This window comes from Chrysochloris asiatica, unplaced genomic scaffold, assembly GCF_000296735.1.
Source record: "Chrysochloris asiatica unplaced genomic scaffold, ChrAsi1.0 scaffold00038, whole genome shotgun sequence".
Classification (NCBI taxonomy): domain Eukaryota; kingdom Metazoa; phylum Chordata; class Mammalia; order Afrosoricida; family Chrysochloridae; genus Chrysochloris; species Chrysochloris asiatica.
The window spans coordinates 19466157-19473638 of NW_006408556.1; positions in this window are offsets into that span (position 1 = coordinate 19466157).

Here is a 7482-nt window from a genome sequence, read left to right on the forward strand (position 1 = left end):
TGATACCTCTTTATTTTCAGCAATGAAAAAGGGTGAGTGTGGCCCTGGTCTGTTGTTCATATTTACTGAATGTTGATTCTGAGTGTACTTTTGCAGAAATCAGAAACAGGATTTTTGGTGTGCGATGGTGTGTGTGGATGATCAGAATTAGGACACAAATCAGAATCTATACTAGTACTTGTTGACCACTTACTATGGACTCCATTGTTTTTGTTGAATTCCAGCTATAGCTGTCCCCTGGCTATTTGTTCTCGGCAGACATTACCTCTGACCTTCACAACACACTGCAAGGCAGGGTCGGTGGTCCTCATTACTCAAACCATCTGTGGCTTTTATTCAACTCATCCCTTCTCTGCCCCTCACATGCAACAAGGCCCCCGGGCTTTCCACTCTGTCCTGAGCGGAAGGATGTAGTTATCACTGTCAAACTACTTTTTCCATGTTTGGCAAAACTAAAATGATCCTGCCACTTATCTGGTTGGTTAATCTCCCTCTCTTACTGCCCTTGTCCCTGGGCCCATCACTGCATGTTTAAATCCTATCCATCTGTGGAGATGCAGAGCTCTCTGGTCGGTCCAATTGTAAATAAGTTCTTCTTCCTCTGAAGGCCCATACATAAACTAGGCCCTTAGTCTTCCAACATAGATTTATTGATGTAAATGTATTTATTCCCTCACTCATTTATTTGCTCATATATGAATTCACTGAATCCTGATGATGTGGTGCTGTACAATAAGCATTGGACTGTTAACCACAAAGCCAGCAGTTCAAACCCACCAGCCACTCCTTGGAAACCCTAAACAGAGTTGCTATGGGTCAGAACTGACTTGATGGCACTTAACAACCATTATGTTGTCTAAAGCCCTTAACTATTGCTGTCACAATAGTTAAAGTGCTCATCTGCTAATTATTAGACTGTGAATGGTTAGTTGGGCAAGTTATTGTACCCTTCTAAAGATGTCAAAAGGAGTTCTGGTAGCATAATGGTTACAAGTAGGGCTGCTAACCTCAAGGTCAGCAGTTGGAAACTACCAGCTGTTCTGTGGGAGAAAGATAAGGCTTTCTGTTCCTATAAAAATTTACAACCTTGGAAACCCTATACAGGGTCGCTATGCATCAGATCCGACTCCACAGCACACTACCACCACCAAAGACATCAAGGGTGTTCACATGGCCTAGGGTACAGACTACATACTCACACAACTATTTTTTATATAAGTAGTTCAGATCAAAATAGAAACTAGAAAGATTGAAAGTAAATACGCACATATTTCTACTAAAGAATAATTGAAGGCAGAAGTTCCTCTTGATGGCAAATGTCTAGCGTTACTACCAGATTTCAGGAGGATTATCACGTATGGGTCATTTTGAGTCTATTGTGGTCAATGGCCACTGGTTGGTGGGTTATCATTGCAGTTATTTCTGTTGTTCTTACTCTCGGCTCATCTCCATGAGGCATGGGGATGCAATAAGGATAGCATGTCATCAATAACCTCTCCAGACCCTCAAATGTCACTTTAAGAGTCTGGCTTCATATATCTGTGTTTTCAATGGCAGAGGTGATAAGACTTATCTTTGCTGACCTTATTTAATTAGACGATTCATCTCTTGAACGTGCCGAGCTATAAACTAAATATTTACTTAACGCAAACACAAAACACAATGCCAATTAAAAAACCGTCTTGAAAAAAAAAAATTTTTTTTTTAATTCCATTTTCCTTTGCCTGGAAATAAGGTTCCTTGGTAGCATTGTGTCAGGGTGGCTGAGGACTATCAGATTACAGAGGGACATTTGTTTGTACACAATGGGGTCAAGTTTTCCAAAACACAGTGCACATGTGTGCAGCGTTGATAACCTTTTATCCTTCGTTCCTTGTGGTAAGTCACTAGAGATTTAACATTTAAGCAAAAGATTGCCATCGTTATGAAAACATTGAGTTCCTAGCTCTTCTCTTATCTAGTTTCTCTTGCTCACTTAATTTACCATGTGGAGGGATTTCCCTGAGCCCTGGCAAACAATGCCAGGGACGCATGCCAATCTCAGATCCAGGATAGCCCTGTTGTTGATGGCAGCAGAGGGCCTGGGTTCAGATCCAAACCCTGCAGTTCTTTGCTAATTACATAAGATTCAGAACAATACTAGAAGGCAAAGCACAGAGTATTTTAATCTGCATGATATTACAGTAGTGCATACATTGTATTATGCAGTTTTCAAAAACCATAGGACTGTACAACGCAAAGAGTGAACTTTATTGCAAACCCTGTTGCTATTGTTAAGTGCCTTACAGTCGATTTTGACTTATAACGATCCTGCAAAGGGTTTCCAAGAAGCAGCTGGTGGGTTTGAACCATCAGCATTTAGATTACCAGGTTACTAGTCCAGTGCTTATCCTACAGTGCCACACCAGGACTCCTACCATAAATTATAGACCTTAGTTGATAGTAACGTATCTTCCAAAAAGGAAGAACACGCTCAGCATTTCTCAAGCTGGGGGAACTGAAGAAAAAATTCAAGCCTCGACTTTCATCATTGACAGATTCTCCAGGTAAATTATTGAATGATGCAGAAAGCATCAAGAGAAGATGGAAGGAATACACAGAGTCACTGTACCAAAAGGAAATGGTTAATGTTCAACCATTTCAAGAGGTAATATATGATCCAGAGCCAATGATACTGAAGGAGGAAGTCCAAGGTGCATTGAAGGAATTGGCAAAGAACAAGGCACCAGGAATTGATGGGATACAAATTGAAATCTTTCAAGAAAGTGAGGTGGCACAGGAGGTACTCACTCATCTCTGCCAAGAAATTTTGAAGACAACTATCTGGCCGACTGATTGGAAGGGATCCATATTTGTGCCCATTCCAAAGAGAGGTGACCCAACGGAATGTGGAAATCATCGGACAATCTCTTTGATATTCCATGAGTAAAGTTTTGCTAAAGAAATAGCTACAATCATATATTGACAGAGAACTACCAGAGGTTCAAGCCAGATTCAGAAGAGGCCATGGAATGAGGGATATCATTGCTGATGTGCGATGGATCTTGACTGAAAGCAGAGAATATCAGAAAGATGTTTGTCTGTGCTTTATTGACTACGCAGAGGCTTTTGATTGTGTGGATCATGACAAGCTATGGACAACATCACGAAGTATGAATATTCCGGAACACTTAATTGTGCTCATGAGGAGTCTGTATCTGGACCAAGAGGCAGTTGTTCAAACAAAACATGGCAACACGTGAATGTTTTAAAATTAAGAAAGGTGTGCGACAAGGTTGTATTCTTTCACCATACTTATTTAACCTGTATGCTGAGCAAATAATATGAGAAGCTGGGTTATAAGAAGAAAAACATGGCATCAGGATTGGAGGAAGACTCATTAACAACCTACGATATGCAGATGATACAACCTGGCTTGCTGAAAGTGAAGAGGGCTTAAAATATTTACTGATGAAGATCAAAGAGCACAGTCTTCTATATGGATTACATCTCAATGTCAAGAAAACAAAAATCTCCACCACTGGACCAATAAACAACATTCTTATCAACAGAGAAAAGATTGAAGTTGTCAAGGACTTCATTCTTCTTGGATCAACTATCAACACTCATGGAAGCAGCAGTCAAGAAATCACATGATGCATTGCATTAGGCAAATCTGCTGCACAAGACCTTTTTTAAAGTGTTGAGGAGCAAAGATGTCAGCTTGAGCACTAAGGTGTACCTGACCCAAGCCATGGTATTTTCAATAACCTCATATGCATGTGAAAGCTGGACAGTGAATAAGGAAGACCATAGAAGAATCGATGCTTTTGAGTTATGGTGTTGGAGGAGAATATGGAAAGTGCCAAATATAGATCTGTTTTGGAAGAGTGCTCCTTGGAGGCCAAGATGGCCAAACTTCATCTCTCATACTTTGGACATATTGTCAGGAGGGACCAGCTGCTGGAGAAGGATATCATGTTTGGTAAGGTGGAGGGTCAGAGAAAAAGAGGAAGACCCCCCAACGAGATGGATTGGCCAAGTGGCAGCATCGATGGACTCAAGCATGGCAATGGTAGTGAGGTTGGCCCAGGATTGGGCAGTGTTTCATTCTGCTGTGCATAAAGTTGCTGTGGGTTGGTACTGACTCGATGGCACCTAACAACAACACCAACAACAATGTTTTATCAGTTGTAACAAATATACCACAGTATGCAGGATGACAATAGTAAGAGAAACTGTTCAGGGGAGAGACAGGGGAAAGGGTAGGTATATGGAACGCTATACTTCTTTGTATAATTTTTCTATAAATCAAGAAATACTAAAATATAAAGTCCACTAAATGTAGTAATAATGAAGTATTTTAATAGTGATAACTGACCATTGAGGACGACCTCTCGCTACTGTCAAGCTCAAGGCGCTAGAGGTCTCCTACTGGGTCAGACCTTAACAATCTTCTTGTTGAACAGACATAGGCACCAGAGGGGAGTCCAAGTAGAGAGGCTGATCACTGAGGAGGCAGAGGTGGGAGTATACTTGGGATGCTCAAGGGCTCATGGCAGCAGAGATGTACTTCCCGGTGTAAAAATGTTCCAACATTTTAGCAACTGGCAGGACCATCTTGGCCCTTAATGATGTCCTCCCTTCATCACCCTCTTCCTCTCACCTCCATGATGCCAGACTTCACTGTCCTTGGCTAGTTACTTACTTGTCTTACACTTTCATTTCTTTCTCAGGAAAATGGTCATATATAAAGTTTAGGGTGGTTTTTAGACTTTAAGAATAATTTGTGTGATACTTAAAAAGAAAAGAAAAACATTCTTTCTGCCCCCACCCCCAAAAGAAAAAAGATACCCTGAGACCCTACCCAGAGAAGCAGTGATGCCAGAGATGGAGGCAGAGATGATGATATGGAGAGATGGAGCGGCTGGGGACTCTGGACTCAGGAAGGGAGAGGGGCTGTGTGCCGGCAGCCGGAGGGCAGGCCTGTGTGTTGTACACTTTGGTTATTTGATGATGCATGGAGGGGATTGTAATCATTGCAATGAAACAAAAATACAATAGGATGATTGTAAAGCTAATAATGTTCTCCCATGTAAACTAACACATAATTCACAATAAAAACTTTTTAAAAATAAAGTAAAAGTACCATGAGAATTCTTTGCAGCTCCAACATTTCCTTAATCTGGAGAATTTGGGTTTAAGGCCTCTCATCTCATTATGAAAAGCATTCTACAGCATCATTTGTTGCTGTTGTTGTTAAGTGCTGTAGAGTCATTTGCCTTGCATTCAAGTGCGTATTCTAGAGCACCACACCAGGACTCCACTATAACATCATTGTTGTTGTTGTTAAGTGCCATCCAGTTGGTTCCGATCCATAGCTACCAGTATAGGGTTTCCAAACAGTGACTGGTGAGTTTGAACCATCACCTTGCAATTCAAACAGACGTTGTTTCCCCACGCTTTATCCCACAGTACCACACCAGGACTCCATAGCATCATTATTGGCACCTAGTTGACAAACCTAATATCATTCACTAGTCCCTGTTCTTCCTGGGATTTTACTGGTATCTCTCATCATTTGTTGCTTTCTCTTTTGTGACACTCTCACTTTTCTTTGGCTGGAGATTCTCAAGTCCACCCAAATGCACTTCACAAGAAAGACCTGGGGATCTAGTTCTGAAAAATTAACCACTGGAAACCCAATGGAGCACAGTTCTGCTCTGATACACATAGGTCCCCAAGAGTCAGAATCAACTCAATGGTAACTGTTGTTTTTGTGTTTGTGTTTTTAATGATTCTATACCTTTTTCCCAGTTCTCTCTTTACTCCAGTTACAGATTCATATGTCTCTTTCAACAATGTCTCTTCATTCCTCCAATTCCTCGCTGTGATCCTTATCTCTCCTCCTTGACTTTCTCTCTTGATACCCTTTATCTTAGGGAGCTCATCGATGTTTATTGTTTCAGTTATCAATTTATGTGATATTTCTTAAACACTTTATTTCCATCCTGGCCTCTTGGCTAAGTGTTAGGCGTGCTCTCCAATCATATTATTTCTACCTGGGTTTAAATTCAGCTTGTCTAAAATTGAACTTGTCATCTTCTCTCCTACTGCTGCCCTCAATTTCACCTTTTCCAGGATTTACCAACTGTGGTATTTCTCAAGTGTTGATTGGTTGGTTATGTGCCGTGGAGTTGGTTCCGACTCATAGTGACCCTGTACAGGGTTTCTGAGGCTGTAAATCCTTACGGGAGCAGAAAGCCTCATTTTTCTCCCACAGAACATAGGGTAGTTTCGAACTGCTGACCTTGAGGTTTATAGCCTGATTCGTAACCACTATGCTACTAAACTCCACAAGTATCCTTAAACACAGAAGCAAAGGCAGGAGTGTGAGCAGTGATTCAACCAGACTCTACGTCCTCTTACTGACTCCACTGCTAATGCCCAGATAGCTTCATTTCCTTTTTCCTGGCAATTACCTTGGTTTGGATGCTATTGTCCCACACTTGAATGAATGTCGCAATATGAAAGGGTCCCCTTCCTCTTTTCTTCCTCATCCCAGAGTCAAACACACCAACTATTGATTAACTTGCCTAGAGTAGTAGTTTTCATGAGTTGCCACTATGTCATATTCAAATACTTGAAACTTTTTCAAACACCCAGATAATATCTGAGCTAATTCACCAAGCAGTTGTGATCACCCCAATCTAATGCCAACCCAACACTGCCAAAGTTATCTTCCATAACACTTGGATTTAGAAGATCATTAGACTGACCTAATGGTGCGCATAACACGTTTTTATTGTACCTTGTTTTGAAAAATACATCATGTATCTGGTAGTGTTGAGTCAGTTCAGATTTTTATCAATCCTATAGGACAGAGAAGAACTTCTTCATATGACTTTCAAGGGTGTAAACTTTATGGAAGCAGACTGCCACGTTTTTCTCCCACAGAGAGACTGGTGGGTTGGCTAACTAGCACTTCACCACTGAGTCCCTGTTGCTGTTGTTAAGGACCATCGAGTCGGTTCTGACTCATAGTGACCCTGTATAAGGTTTTAGAGAAGCCCTGGTGGGTTTGAACCGCTGATCTTGTGCTTAGCAGCCCAATGCTTATCCTACAGCACCACACCAGGACTCCCTGATGTCATGAATATTAATAAATATTGACTCACAGCTTTTTCTCATGCTATTGTTGGCAACTGAAAGGTTCTGGTCTTCCTTCCTTCCTGGGCTTTACTCATCATGTCTGGTCTGGTTTATTCATGTAGTAACTGACCATAACTCTAACTATCATGTATCAAGTCATTACTATATGCCAGGCTTTAAGCTAAGCACACTGTATGCATTCATTTAATCATTACAATCTCATATTGTGTAGGTGCTTCACTAAGCTAGGGTTTTAAAGGTTTCACATTTCTAGTTATCTTTTCAGAAATAGGCAAAAGGCAAGATTCCAACTATTTTACCTAACAAGACCAAAGTCATACAATATGAACT